At 40.7% G+C, this 16,453-nt stretch overlaps 1 protein-coding gene across 7 annotated transcripts in view; it reads right to left on the bottom strand.

Annotated features, from left to right (window-relative positions):
* Positions 1–16,453, bottom strand: part of svila (supervillin a) — a 354,707-nt gene that overhangs the window by 294,473 nt on the left and 43,781 nt on the right. The gene's annotated exons all lie outside the window — the stretch shown is intronic.

Below are 16,453 nucleotides of genomic sequence, written 5' to 3'. Positions count from 1 at the left end.
AATACATTGCTTTGAAGAAAGGTCATCAATTGGAAACAATTCTGTTTCTCTCTTCATAGATGCTGTTAAAGTTGCTGAATATTTACAATATTTTCTGTTTTGTAACTGAAAGATGTAGTGAGGTATTTACCTCATTATTAGCCTCTGCTGGAGAGCTGTATTGTTGCTTTCTCCACACTTCTATTGATACTTGTTTCCACAAACCCCTTCAAAGAAATCTGCCAGGAATGGATACAAACTTAAATTCTAAATAATGCTCAGATGGTGAGTTGACACATTAGCATTTCCTGACACTGTTTAAATTTAATCCATGAGAGAAAGTAATCAACAGGGTGATGGCAAAATCCCTTTTTGATAATAATTAAGCAACTTGTTGAAAACAACAGCTGGTTAAACACACCAACAAGGAGGTACAAATAAATTAGGTTCAGGTTTCATCTGTAATGTTTCCTATGGCTAATTAAGTGCAGCAGATGTAGCACAGAAAAGGTTATTGCGTAATACAGCAGCTCACAGTATAAGGGTAAAGTATTTGCCTGGATTAAAGACTGTCTTCTGGTGTTAACCAGTCACGATTAATGAATCTTTTCAGGTTGGAAAGATGCTACTAGTGGAGTGGGACAAAGATCAAACTTCAATTATTTACCATCAATTTTAATGATGGGAAGGAGAGGACAGAATGTAACATATCCAAATTTACTGACAAAAGGAAATGGGTATAAGGCATGCTGTACGGAGGACATCGGGAATTGGCAAGATGTAGACAGGTTGAGTGAGTGGGCAAAAGCTTGGCAGCAGGAGTTTAAATTTAGTGAAGTGTGAGGCCATGAGTTTAAGAAGGAAGAATCAAGAGGCAAACTATTTTGGAAATGCAGCACAGAGGGAGCTGGGTGTTCTTGTGCATGAAAACCAACATTAGCAAGTAGGTTCCACTAGTAATTAAGACGACAAATGGAATTGTGGTCTTTATTATGAGGGGGTTGTAGGTTAAAAATAGGGAAAAATTGTTATAACTGTATAGAGTATTGGTGAGGCTGCAACAGGGCATTGTGTACAGTTTTGTACTCCACATTTAAGAAAGGACAAACTGGCATTGGAGGTAGTTGAAGAGATTCACTAGGCTGATTTCAGGAAGAACGGGTGTATCTATTAAAAAACAATTAAACAGATTAGGTCTTTATTCATGACAGTTAAGAAGAATGGGGGTGATCTGACTGAAACACAGAAAAGTCTGAGGAGTCTCCATGGGGGTAAAAGGTTGAGAAGATGCTTCCACTAGTAGGAGTTTCTCAAATTAAGGGACATTAGAGAATAAGGGGATGCTCATGTAGAACAGGGATTTGATGGAATTTCTTCTCCCAGAGGATAGTGAATTGAATTCTCTATCTCAGAGTTATGGAGACCAGATCACAAAGAATTTCAATTATTGGAATCACATTGGTACAAGCACAAAGAGAGCAGTTTGAGGCAGATTTTGAATATAGGCATTTGAGGAAGACATTATTCGACAGCAAAACAGGACAGAAATGCAAGTTAAATATGCCTCAAAAACAGTTTAAAGGCTACATACTCTACCTGATTAACTCAAAGTCATCACAAGTACAATGCCTCAAACACAGCTGTTCAGAAAATTGACATTTTTTCCAAAAGCACGGCATGCAAGCATTTTAAGATAAGTGAGTGCAAATAAAAACTACTGGTTTGTTCAGGGAAGTGCTACATCATCGTAAGACACAGGAGTGGAAGAAGGCCTTTCAGCCCATGCAGTCTGCTGCAAAGAGATCACGGCTGATCTAATGATCCTGAACTCCACTTTTCAGCTCTTTCAACATAGGCTTTGAATCAGCAAGAGAATGGAAGGCTATCTCAGCCTTGAATATACTTAACAACCCAGCCTCTATAACAGTTGGATACTTAACCCTACCTAACCCCTGACCTGCCAAACCCTCATCACATGGTGCCATACTGAAAATGTTACTGGCAAAAATCAAACACCACATGACAGTTTCCTGTTGCTGATAAATAAGCAGCACTCATAACCACTCATGGAAATTGTAATCTAATATGTCCTTTGGAATAATTAATGTAAGCAATGTAGCAGAGGGAAATAAACAGCTTCTGGGGCCAAACAAGACTTGTAAGGGAAGGATAAATAAACCTTAGAATAACAGAACTGTGATGTAGGAGCTCCACTGTCTGCACGGTCTTTCTTACACATTGTAACTTAGTGCCGATCTACTGCCTTACCCCTGTAACCCTCCGCATTTTCTATTTCAATAGATGTTGAATGTACTCTTGAACACTTCAATTGAATCAACCTTGACCACTTTTCTTGGCTGTTCATTCTAGACTTCATCTACCGACGACAAAAAAAGTTTATCTTACGTTGCTTTTGCTTAACTTGCAAAAAGTTTAAAAACCTGCATCCTCTGGTTCTCAATCCTTTTATGAACAGGGACCAAGTTTTCATATCATCTCTGCCCCTTATGATATTGAAAATGTACCAATTCTCCTCTTGCTCTTCTCTCCAAGGAAACCCTCCTGGAGCAGCGGTACGAGGTTAAGACTCCACATCAGCAGATCTTCAGTTCAAATCCTGTCTGGGGCAGACAGTTTCTGGATTAGAGGTGCTGGAAAAGCACAGCAGATCAGGCAGCAAAGGAGCAGTAAAATCGACGTTTCGGGCAAAAGCCCTTCATCAGGAATACAGGCAGAGAGCCTGAAGGGTGGAGAGAGAAATGAGAGGAGGATGGGGGTGGGGAGAAAGTAGCATAGAGTACAATAGGCGAGTGGGGGAGGGGATGAATGTGATAGGTCAGGGAGGATGGTGGAGCAGATAGGTGGAAAAGAAGATAGGCAAATAGGACAGGTCATAGGGACAGTGCTGAACTGGAAGTTTGGAACTGGGGTAAGGTTGGGCGAGGGGAAATGAGGAAACTGTTGAAGTCCACACTGATGCCCTGGGGTTGAAGTGTTCCAAGGCAGAAGATGAGGTGTTCTTTCTCCAGGCGTCTGGTGGTGAGGGAGCGGTGGTGAAGGAGGCCCAGGTCCTCCATGTCCTCGGCAGAGTGGGAGGGGGAGTTGAAATGTTGGGCCACAGGACGGTGTGGTTGATTGGTGCGGGTGTCCCAGAGATGTTCCCTCAAGCGCTCTGCAAGGAAGCATCCAGTCTCCCCAATGTAAAGGAGACCACATCAGGAGCAACAGATGTAATAAATGATATTGGTGAATGTGCAGATACAACTTTGATGGATGTGGAAGCCTCCTTTAGGGCCTTGGATGAAGGTGAAGGAGGAGGTGTGGGCACAGATTTTGCAATTCCTGCAGTGGCAGGGGAAGGTGCCAGGATGGGAGGGTGGGGTGTAGGGGGGTGTGGACCTGACCAAGTTGTCACGGAAATTTTCAGGCAGCACGGTGGCTCAGTGGTTAGCACTGCTGCCTCACAGCACCAGGGACCCAGGTTTGAATCCATCCTCAGGCAGCTGAACTCGGTGTAGAGTTTGCATGTTCTCCGCATGACTGCATGGATTTCTTCTGGCTGCTCCGTTTCCTCCCACAGTTCAAAGATGTGCAGGTTAGGTGGATTGACCTTGTGAAATTGCCATTATAGTGTATAGACAAGTGTAGGTGGGTTAACCATGGGAAATGCAGAGTTACAGAGATCAGGTATGTGGTTGAGTTTAGGTGGGATGCTCTTTTGGTAGGTCCATGTGGACTCGATGGGTTGAATGGCCTGTCTCCACACTGTAGGGATTCTATGATCTATGAAAACATTCCCAACTTCTCCAACTTTTTCTCATAAATGAAGGGTCTTATCGCTGGAGCCATCGTGCTAAACTTCTTCTGCACATATTCCAATACAGTCACATCCTTTCTTTTAAAAAAAGTGGCACCCACAACTGCACATAACATTCCAACTGTGGTGTGACCAGTATCTTATACAAATTCATCATAAATCTTCCTCATTTTGTAATCTGTGCCACAATGAAGCGTAAGGTACAAATGGTATGCTTTATTTACTGCTTTCTCTACCTGACCTGCCACTTTTTAATAATGTAAGCACATTTACACTCAGTTCTCTCCATCTCTGCACACTCTTCAGAATCATACTCTTTCTATCGACATGCTTTCTATCAAAGTGTATGACTGCACACTTTCCCACATTGAATGTCATCTGCCATGTCTGGCCACTCCACTCCACCAACCTGTTTATGTCCTTTTACGTTTTACTCAGTCCTCCTGACAGTTTGTATCACCTGCAAACTTTGAAATTGTCCACTGCTCATCAAATTTAAGGTCACTTGCGTATCTCAAGAAAAGCAAGGGTTCCAATACAGATTCCTGGGGAACAGCACTACAAATCTTCTTCCAGCCTGAAGTGAAGTGATTAATTATTTCCTTAGTTTTCTATCCATCAGCCAATTTTGTATTCACATTACTATTGTCAGTCATGGAATAAAAAGCTGCAAATGTGTTGCTGGTCAAAGCACAGCAGGTTAGGCAGCATCTCAGGAATAGAGAATTCAACGTTTCGAGCATAAGCCCTTCATCAGGAATCATGGAATAAAAAGGACAAGTTTCTCACAAGCTTGTTGAGAGTCACCATATCAAAAGCCTTTTGGAAGTCCACGTACACAATGACATTCTTGCCTTCATTAAACCTCTGTTACTCCTTCAAAAAGCTTCAGCTAATTAGTTAGACAACATATTCGCATAAAAAAAATCTATGGGGAGCCTTCGAATCAACCCATATGTCTCTAATAACTCTATTCTGAATAATTATTTCTACAAGTTTCCCCAAAGTTAAACTGACTGGTCTGTAACTGCTGGGCTTACTTTTACAAATATTTTAGTCAAGAGAATACTTGCAGTTCTTCAGTTCTCTGGTAGCACCTGTGAATCCAGAGAAGAGCACTTGCACTGCAATTTTCATAAGGCTGAAGCCAAAGAACATCTTGCCTATGAAAAATCAACAACACCGAAAATCCAGTATGGATATGGTCCAGAGGTTGCAGGTTTTGAGACAACCTACCTATAAATCTTTGTGTCAAAGAGCCTGCACAGGGATCACAATCAGACAATACCATTTCTGTTCACATAACGCAACCAAAAGAATAGCCAACAATAGAACATCAGCATGAAACCCCTGGTTCTGCTTCAAAGCAGAACGATTTGCATTGCGTAAAGAACAAAAGTGCAAAAGAACAACTTCAGGGATTGCAAGCTTCAATAAATTTGTGGTTCCAAGCACTGAGTAAGCCATCGGTTTTATGAATATAGTGCAAAAGTATGTGCCGATGCTTTACCAGTTTTTAACCAAAACTCTTGCACTAACCTGCACTTCAGTAGAGAAATGTTAAATTTTACATCAGTGATATTTAGGTACAACTACTGAAAATCCATCAATACATTACAATACTCGTGTAGCTTGACTGCCACAGAGAAAAATCATGGGCCCTGATGGTTCTCTTTCTCTGCACTCCTATTGGCCCTGCACTGCATCAGGTAACATTGTGAGGTGCTTTGGACCCTAATGAATAGTGCAGCACTGAAGGTGTCATTCAATCCAATGAATCTTCACCAGATATTTTCCCCAAGAGAAATCCTGTTAGTCCTACCACCTCCCCTCAAACCAAATTTATCCAAAATAATTTGTCCAATTTCCTTTTCAACACCATTTTGAATAGGTCTCTACCACATCATTAAAGGAGGGAGTGTATCACAAATCCTAATAATTGGTGTGTAAATAATATTGCATTGTCTCTGGTTTTTACGCTAATCAATTTACAAAAGTAAATCTGGACTGGTTATCAACTCTCCAAAAATAAAAACCATTTCTAATTACTCCATTTGATCTCTACATAATTAGATATAACTCTAGGATTGGGAAGGAAACAATGCATGGGGATGGGATGTTCTTTTTCAGTGCTGGGACTGCAACTGCTTGCAATATAAATTGATGATTGGAGGTCGGAAGTGAAGACATTGTTGCCAAATTTGCAGATGACACAAAAATAGGTGGAAAGGCAAGTCGCGAGATGTATATGAATAGTTTACAGAGATATTGACGGGTTAAGTATAAGAGCAAGAAAATGGCAAATGCAGTGTAATGTAGGAAAATGTGAAGTTGTTCTTTTTTTTAAAAAGGGAGAACAAAAGAACAGTTTTATTTAAATGGAGAAAAATTGCAGAAAGCTGCAAAACAAAAGGGACTTGTGGGTACTGTGCATGAAACACAAAGTTAACACACTGATACAGCAGGTAATCAGGAAGCTAATGACATGTCGGCCTTTATTTCAAAGGGGTTGGATTATACTAGTAGGGAAACCTTACTATAACTGTACAAGATACAAGGCCTGAATTCAACTTTACATACAAGAAGTGTGTAAGAACATAATTGCACAAGTTGATGAAATCAAGTACAAGGTGCTGAGGAGACCCCACATCTGGAGTACTGGGAGAAGTTTTGGCCCACTTATTTAAATATTAATTTGCAGTTGTTTATGTTCAGTGGCTACTAGGTGGGAAAATGTAGTGAATGCTAATATAAATGAATAATCTATCAAATTGCTAAATTTCAATCTGAGATTGAAATCTTAACTACACTAAAAATGTTGATGACTGGTTAAAATGTTCTGGTGATTATTTCACTGGAAACAGTTCAAAGAAGGTTCACTAAAATGAATCCTGGTTTAGAAGGCCTGTTTTATGAGTAAAGGCTAAACAGATTGGGACTCTATTTATTGGAATTTATAAGAATAAGAGGTGATTGCACTGAAACATATGGGATTCGTAAGGGGTTGACAGAATAAATGCTGACTGTTTCCCCTCATGGGGGAGGCTAGGACCAGATGTCTTGGGCTCAGAATAAAGTGGCATCAATTTAAGACTGAGATGAAGAGGAATTTCTTCTCTCAGGGTTTGACGGTCTTTGGAAGTCCTTGCCATGCAGAGCTGTAGGGCCAAAGTCATTGTGTACAATTAAGGACTAGGTATATAGATTTTTGATCAAATGGGGAAATCAAGGGTTACAGGAAATGGGCAGAAAAACGGACGTAACAATGTCAGATCAGTCATGATCTTATCGAATGGTGGTTCAGGTTCAAGGGACCAAATACCCTGCTCCTGCTGTACTTTTTAAAAATGGTTTTATGGACATCAAATCCCCTAAGGACAACTCCAGTTTTTCTGCAATCTCTCATCCCTGCAGCAGTTCTCATAAGATTTTTTTCTGAAGTCTATTCTAAAGGGGTTCATATCCTTTTGGTGTTTGGAATTAGAAATTAGAAGTCACAGTAGGGTCAAAATGTCTTATATCAGTTCAACAAAACTTCCTTGCCTTTGCACTGTAGGCCTTTATTTATAAAAGCTGTTCAAAAGCACAGGTTTCAATATGCTTTAAAAACACAACTTTGGTAGTTAATTGCACACAAACAGCTCCACTTCTTTGAGCCTGGTCCCACCTCAGAAATTAGTTTCAAGGGCTCCAAGGATTTTCTTGAGAGCTACTTTTTGATTTTCAAGGGCTACCTTTTTATTTTCACAAACACATTTATTAGGTGTGCAGTCATGAAGTAACAACACCTTCTGTTTCTTTGTTCTTGTAAAGAGGTATTTAGACTAACAAACAAGCAAATTTAGACAAAGTTAACAATATACACAACTATCAACCATCATTCAACAAAGTCAGAACACAAAAGGCAAGCACCAATTTACTGGATACCCCAGTATTCAAACTGGTACAGGACAGCAGGCATAAGTTAGCAACAAATTTTATTCAAAGCTACTGAAAACACTTCCACACATTAAAAAAAAGCATTTATTCTGTCAATCCCTTACGAATCCCATATGTTTCAGTGCGATCACCTCTTATTCTTATATATTCCAATAAATAGAGTCACAGCTAACATATATATACACACACGTTATATATATGAATAAAATGCTGGAACATTTTAAATCAATCAATCAGTCATCAAGATGTTTAGTTCATTTAAGATCTCAATCTCAAATTGAAATTTAACTACTTGATAGACTGTTCCTTATATAGGGGACAAGTAGGAGACTGGAATAACACAGCAAGCCAGGCAGCATCAGGAGGTCGAGAAGTTGATTTTTCGGGTATAACTCTTTTTCAGGACTGGGGGTGGCTGTGGAGGGAGCTGCAAATAAAGGGGGTGGCGGGGGCAGGGTGGTGAGGTGGGAACAGGTAGAGACAGATATAGGGTTTGATCTGTTTGGATGATGGAAGGGATGAATCCTGTAGGTGGCTGAGAGGAATGGAAGGGAGGGGTAGGGACTGGGAAGGGATTCGAGGGTTGGGAAGGAAGGTCATGTGAAATTGGAGAACTCAAATGTTGAGCGCTCTGGGCTGTAGGCTGCCCAGGTGGAAGAGAAGGTATTCTTCCTCCAATTTGCAGTTTGATTCATTGTAGCAATGGAGGAAGCCATTGATGGTACTGTCGAAAAGGGAATGGAAAGAGGAATTAAAATGGGCAGTGACTGGGAGGTCCAGGCTGAGATGCTCAGTGAACTGTTCCCTAGGTTTACAATTTGGTCTGTCTGATGTAGAGAAGACCACACTGGGAGCACCTGATGCAGTAAACTTAGTTGGAAGAGAGGCAGGTGAACCTCTATTACTTGGAAGGACTGTTTGGGGGCTTGGATGGTGGTGAGGGAGGTACTATGCTGGCAGGTTTTGCATCTTTGCCAGTTGCAGGGGAAGATAAAAGGGTGTTCGGGGGATGCGAGGTGAGGAGTTGGTGAGGAGAGTGGCACAAACTAAGGATTGGCGAAGGGAACCAAGGATTATGGAAGGCAGAAGAGGAGTGGGGAGGGGAAGATGTTCCTGGTGGTGGAGTCTAGTTGGAGTTGGCGCAAGTGTTTAAGAACGATGCACTGTATGCGGAGACTAGTGGGATGGTAGGTGAGGACAAGGGGGACTCTTGTCTCGAGAGAGGAGGAGTTTAGAGCAGTGGAACGGGGAATGGAGGTGGTGTGGTGGGTGGCTGTCTGGACGACAGAGGCGGGAGAAGCACATTGTTTGAAATAGATGGACATCTGGGATGTTTAGAGGTGAAACGTCTCTTTGTCAGAGCAGATGCTGCGGAGGTGGAGAAATTGGGAGAACGAAATGGGGTTCTTGCAGGATACTGAGTGGAAGGAGATGTAGTCCAGGTGGTTGTTGTGACAGTCTGTGGATTTGTAGCAAACGTACGTCTGGAGACCGTTGCCAGAGGTGGAAAAAGCAGAAGAGTTGGGGCATAGTGCCTGGGGGAATAGATAGCCTAGTGGTATTATTGCTGGACGGTTAATTCACAGACCCAGATAACATTCTGCGCATCTGGGTTTGAATCCCACCACAGCAGATGATAGAATTTGAATTCAATAAATATCTGAAATGAAGAGTCTAATGATAACTGAAACCATTGGCGATTGTTGGAAAAACCCATCTGGTTCAGTGATGTCCTTCAGGGAAGGAATCTGCCACCCTTATCTGGTTCGGCATACATGTGACTCCAGACACTGAGCAATGTCGTTAATTCTGAACTGCCCTCTTGGCATTTAAGGATGGGCAATAAACGCTAGCCTAGCCAGTGAAGTCATCATCCCGTGAATTAATAAAGAAAAAAATATTAGCATCCACTACATTTTCCCACCTAGCCATCAAACATATGCAGTTGTAAGCTATACATTCCAGACACATTCACAAGAAATTCATTACCTCAGCAATTTTCTGGTTCTCATTTGAATACTCTTTTGCGCACAGGAACAAAAACAGTTTTAAATCTATGTGGCTTGCTCCATTCACCTTTCCCCTCCTCCACATCCCTTGTACAGCCTTCACCTTGCCACCTTTCTGTTCAGCCCATTCCTTTCACCACCACTCCTGCAGACTCCTCCTTTCCACTTCCCCCCCCTTGCAGTGTCATCATTCTCCTTGCCTGCTCTCCATCCCACCGCTGCAGCAGGTGGCATCCTCTGGATCCAACCAACAGCGTTCCCCGGACCTGGCTCCAACAATTGCAGAGGTACAGGCATGGGAATACCGCCAATGCCTGGAACTAGAACTAGCAACAATCTCCTCAGCACCTGGTTCCAGAGAGCAATCCCAGAATTCTGAGCCCAACAACATTCCAGAAGACTAGAAGCTGAGACTGAAGTCAGTGCAGCCTCTTCCCTTCTCAGCCGCTCCTTCAGAGTGTGGTTCTCTGCTGTCCGGCTGAGCTATCAGGAACATTGAAGGAGCGAGAGGAAGACAGAATTTTGATTGAAGCAGCAGCTCCTCAGTCAATGTGCCCATGCCTCAGGTACAGGGATGGCCTTGCTCTATTCAAGGGGGCAGTGCTATTAGAGCTCAGGGGGCCCCCTGAAGGCAAAGGTCTCAGTGATTAGCACTATGCACAGTGACTTCTGCGGAACCCCACAGAACCATTCAACAGCTGGTCCCACATCCTGTACATCCAACTGATGGGCATGCAGCATATTCAGAACTGATTATTATGCAAATAACTTTTCTATACAAGTTCATTCTCCGTGACTGCAGCAACCATAAGTATTACATCACTCATTCATGTCAAGCCCGAGAAAGTTTCAAGTCACCCACCGTTTGATCACATTCAATATGTTTTGCAAAGCACTCCTGCTTGGCCTTCCAAATTCTAGCCTCTGCAAACAGGTCATCAAAACCTCTGATGTCTGTAGCCTAAGTCACAGTGAGTTCTATTCATCTACCATGCCAATGCGCGCTAGTCCAATCCAACATCTGTCAAGATTTCACATTTCTTCCCTCCATATTTTTTGTAATCTCCTCGTGCCCCACAATCTTCAGAAATACCTGCAATCGCCTGACCTTCAGCATCATCAATTTTGAATCCTCCACCATTGGTGCCTTCAGCTTTCACAGCTGGGTGATCAGAAATCCACTCCTTAGCCTTCTGATTCACTTCCTTCATGACATTCCTTAAGCCTTTCTACTTTAGCCTACGTTTTCCTACCTGCACTAATTTGGCTCATGTGGGCCTTTATCTAATTTTGCTTCGTAACACTTCTGCGAGGTGCTTTTATTATGTTAAAAAGACCAAATAATAAATGTAAGTTATATCTACTATGTCCTAGAACTTCTTGCATATTATTTATAACATAAATATTTAGTGTGTAGCTCATGACATTATTTTATGTTTTGCACTTTTATGCAAACTTTATATCACATGAAGAGCAAAAAAACTAGAAAAGTCAATGTGTTTTAAAGTTGACCTTATATTCACCCATGTGTTTCCACCCAGTACATCATTTGCCAACAGTTTGTTCTTTGGACTCAATTCAAAAAAATGGGAATAAAAACCCTACTCAGACAATGTTTCTCTCCTCATTCTCTTTAGCACTTAAAAGATTATCCTTAACAACAGTTTTATTTTAAAACCATAATCTCAAATTAAAGCAATTTAGTCTGGGATAAAGTACAAGCAGTTTTGGATAAAGTTTATGACCAATATTAGTAATGTTTTAAAATATTAGAGGACATTTAAAAACACAACTGTTAAAATTTATGAAGTGCGTGAGTGGAGGAACTTTTTAAGACTGGTATTCCAAGGCCTCTGACTAATTGACCTGGCTTTATGATCTGAAACTAACACTGAAGGGGGACTATGTTATAATTGATCATACTATTTGTTTAATCAATTTATTCCAGCTCTTATGGAATAGACTTATTATCATTTCACCCGGGTTCAATTCCTGCCTCAGGCAACTGTCTGTGTGGAGTTTGCACATTCTCCCTGTGTCTGCGTGGGTTTCCTCTGGGTGCTCCGGTTTCCTCCCACAGACCATAAATGTGCCGGGTAGGTGAACTGGCCGTGCTAAATTGCCCGTAGTGTTAGGTGAAGGAGTAAATGTAGGAGAATAGGTCTGGGTGGGTTGTGCTTTGGTGGGTCGGTGTGGGCTTGTTGGGCCGAAGGGCCTGTTTCCACACTGTAACTAATCTAATCTAATTACAAATATTCAGACTGCAGGCCTTCTACTAAAACAGTAAAATTAGACTGCAACAAACATTGCTGATGCTTTGGTTTATACTTCAAAAGAAAAAAATGCATTGATGACATAATGAAAACCAGTAACATGGAAACACTGAAAATACATGCAGGTCTTTTAGCCTTTGTAGAGAAAGTACAAGTTGGCATCTCATACAGTTACTCTTTGTTATGAAGAAAGTTCTCAAAAATGGTCTCCACCCAAGATGTGAACTTGTATTTTCACTTTGAGTGCTGACATATGCCTGTGTTTTTTCCAGAAATTTGCACTTCATTACATATTTCAGTTTTTCCTTTCTAATCCACAAGAAGAATATAACTCCCATTTGGCACATCATTAAACAAATACATTTAGGGTTTCTGCTCAGCAAGTAGGAAATTGGAAGCATGCAATTTGAGGCCACCCAATGAGAAAGGCTCAGAAATTTCTGAGGCAAGCCTAATTGACATAATATCTGAGAACTAGTGACATTAAGAATGCTGGTCACTAGGAGCTTGTCATTTGGGTTTGGACACACTGTGATAACTAGAATGCTGCCAGATAAAGTGGAGAACTACAGCAATTGTAAAGATAACACAAGAAAAGGGGGTAGGCCCGCAAGCATATTCCACTGTATAAACTGATGGCAACTGATCCACATCTTAGTTCCATCTATCCATCTTTATCCGCAACTCTTAACAACCTTGCCTGACAAACATAAATGCAGAATGAAAATGCACCTCAGAGGAAATGTGAGCTAATGGGAAAGCCTGATGTGGAGTCAGGAACTTTTTGACAGGTCAGTTTAAAATGTCTTGCAAAGTTCAACTGTCATAATCAGCTGTTATATGAAAAGTTCAATATGTTTTACACGCAGCAATTCATTATAGGATTTTGCCCTTAAAACAAAAGTGACCATTAAATTGATATGATTTGGAGATGCCGGTGTTGGACTGGACTGTACAAAGTTGAATATCACACAACACCAGGTTATAGTCCAACAGGTTTAATTGTGCTTCCAATTTAACCTGTTGGACTATAACCTGGTGTTGTGATTTTTAATTAAATTGATAAGCATTGTGAAAGTGTTCAAATGCATTCAAGTACTTTTTCCAGTGCATAAAGGGCTCTTTTTGCATTTAACGTTGTGAATTAGACTTCAATATTTTATCTGGATATCATTTTCTTCTTCAAGCTGATTTTAAGTCCATAAATCTGTTACACTTTTGAAGTACTCTTTTAGTATATATGATGGATACGGAAACAGTGCTATGGAATGGATATGGGAGGTATGCAGAGATTTGAGGAAGTGAACTCTAGGGGCTCAACAACTATGCTAAGAGATCCTGGTGGACAGAAGCTGAGTTTTTAACTGGCCTACCTTGGTACTTAATAAATCCATTGCTGCTCCAGGCAGTGGCAGGTCCAAATGCAGCCTAGGTCTACTTCCTTTGATTACAAGTACAATGAACAGGCAATGCTAGGATTGTGGCAAAAATCAGAATTTTAAAAAAAAAGTCCAACTCCCAACTTCCCACCATTAAAATGAAATTCCAGCCCATATTGTTGAGCATGGAATCACATAAATGTCACAAGCAGTGAATATATGGTAGATGAATAACAATAATGAGCAGTGAATGCTTTACAAATGCAATATTTGTATATGGCAGATTGGCATTTATGACCAGTAACACATCACACAAGTGTTTTAGCAGTGTGTTAGACAAGGTGAAAGGATCTAACACATCTTCAAAGAATACATTTTACCAAATATATCAGCCATATATTCAATCCACCTCGCTATTTAGAGCTGAAATTGTATTTTGCTGATACCAAAAGAGATTGTGTAAGGCCCTTATACACCCCAAACTACAACTGGGAGCCATTTCACTCTCACTCACTCATTACATCTAGATGGTAACACGACAGCTTACTAAAAGATCAGAATACACACATGGCAAATATAACTCATATTTTTTCAAAAACATTTTTTCGTGGAAACTGAAAGGAATTTAAGACAGACCTCCACCTGTCCTAACATGCAATTCCTCCTCATAAATAATGAGGTTTTTCAGATAGTCAGTTCTGCTGTAGCACTGTAGTTCCATTCTCATGCAACCCAATGTTAGAAGAAAGTCATGTAATAGCAGCACCATTTGAACTAATGGGACTGGAATTACATTTAACCAATATATGCTTTAAAGGTTTGTGCTTTAGATACAGTATCCCCAATTCATCAAACATGTTATAGCGAATTTGCATTAATGAATGTGCATTACAGCAGAACCTCTACTTGGAAGGAAAGAAAGGCATGTGCAATAACTTCACAGAGGCCTGTATCCCATTACCAAGTCACCCTTTGTTTATAGATGAACAGTCTTGACTATATTACTGTTCCATTGAGACTTAGGTACCAGTGCCAGTATCTGTCAATCACCCATTTTTGGTCAGCCAGGACTTTCTGATTGGACCAGATTAACAGCCCTAATCAGAGAACTCATATTCTACAAGGGCCAGCAGACTGACCTTGTTACAATCACTACAGCATGTTGAGGAATTAAGATTGTGAATGCCAACTGCAAGTTAATACTGAACTTCTACTTTCATCATCCAAACGTAACCTACGATATCAGACTCTTTCTGTTTAAAGTGACATGTCAACTCTTCTCCTCAAGACTCACACTGAACTCCCTTTTTCTGCACAGACTTCACTGTAAAAATGCTCAGCCAGAATCTTGGGAACACGCACAATTTTCATCCGCTACAGCTGCAGAGGATATTCTCGATCACCAAAGGTCAATGCTAAGAATTGCATTTCTGCAGAAATGATTGTTGAAACACTTGTGTGATGTGTTACTGGTCATAAATGTTGACAGAATGATATCCTGTTTCTGTTGATGTGCATCTGGCCATGGATAAGAGAAGCACATATAGCTGTGTGCGTGCAATGCATGACTTGTGAGGGAGTCTAAACACGGATTAAAATTGAAATGCTGTGTCATATTGATGTCTGATTTCTAATGGAGCAGCTGAAAAAAATTGTAGCAACAAATCGCAAATACATTGGATTACATTACAGATGTTCCCAGTAGCAGACATGATGATCCCATTGGATAGAAGGGAAGTGGTTAGGAGTCACTGGCAATACAATGAACATAGTGAACCTGTGTTGAAGCTCTTTTTGAATGAGATCACAATTTTGACAACAGATGGAAATGCAATTGTTCCATGCAAATAAACAATCATTAGGGAAATATGGATGCAGCAAAGCTTTAAACATCTACAAATGTACTGTGCTTTCCTGACTCTTAGCAATAATGATAACAAATGTGGAAACTGGGATAGATGGATGGATGAAATTACAAATGATTACTGCTTCATCTGGCTGCACCCATCAAAAACAAAATTAAAATAAAGCAAACACTTCCATCTGCAAACAATGAACAATTGGGCAAGCACAAATACGCAGGGATTCAGCATAAAGAACCCCTGCCCCCTTTCCAAACAGCCAAACATTAGGTGAAATGCAACAGGAAACCCAGTACAGCTCATCCAGTGAGAATGAAAAATATGTGGAGCATTGAAACATTACACAAATAGAAACAAATTTGACCAACATTACTTTGTTTGTCACTCTAAGTTTCACTTGTCACCAGCAGCAAGTTCTAGTAGCAGCAACATAAATTTATTTTTGTTTTTATATACTGCCTTGTAGGTCAGCAATGGGTAAAATGGGATTTGGTGCATATTTTAATGTGCAGTTATGGCTGATCTCAAGTTTATCAAAGGTGGGGGGAAAATGTGAGAGCTACAAATAGTGTATTAGAATAGTCAAGTCAACAGGTAACAAAAATACAGAAGAGGGTAAATCAGCTGATGCAGGAGCAGAGACAAGCTGTATTATGAAGATAAAAATAGGTGGCTTTAGCAGAGGCATGCATGTGCAGTCAGAAACTCCTTTCAAGGTCAAACAGGACACCACATTGTGAACAGTCTGTTTCAGCCCCAGGCAGCTACTGGAGAGAGGGATGGAGCCAGTAACCATGGACCAGACGTTGTTGTGATTCAGAAGATTGAGAGTGGGGAGTGTCTCAGTGGGGGTGGCAGGCGCAAATGCAACAGCTTTGGTCTTCCTAATATTTATATCTACCACACACATAGGGAACCTGACACCGTGTTTCCAGGTTATGTTTTAACTGTCCTGGTGAACTCTCAAGTGTAGTCTAGAGAAAGATTTCGATATCAGCAAGTCAACTAAAAGAATCAAATCAAACTGTTAACTAACATCATAAAACATGATTTCTGTTGAAATCCTAAAATAGAGAATTTATTCCTGCTGGGTGGTTTGAACAGGGGCTGCAAATTACGATTGTGCATCATATTGTATCTCGTGCTCCATGAAGAACAGCATCCAAATACTTTCTGGATTGAAATTCCACACGTA

Source organism: Hemiscyllium ocellatum, chromosome 5 (genome assembly GCF_020745735.1).
Source record: "Hemiscyllium ocellatum isolate sHemOce1 chromosome 5, sHemOce1.pat.X.cur, whole genome shotgun sequence".
Taxonomy (NCBI): domain Eukaryota; kingdom Metazoa; phylum Chordata; class Chondrichthyes; order Orectolobiformes; family Hemiscylliidae; genus Hemiscyllium; species Hemiscyllium ocellatum.
This window is presented reverse-complemented; position numbering and strand designations above follow the sequence as displayed.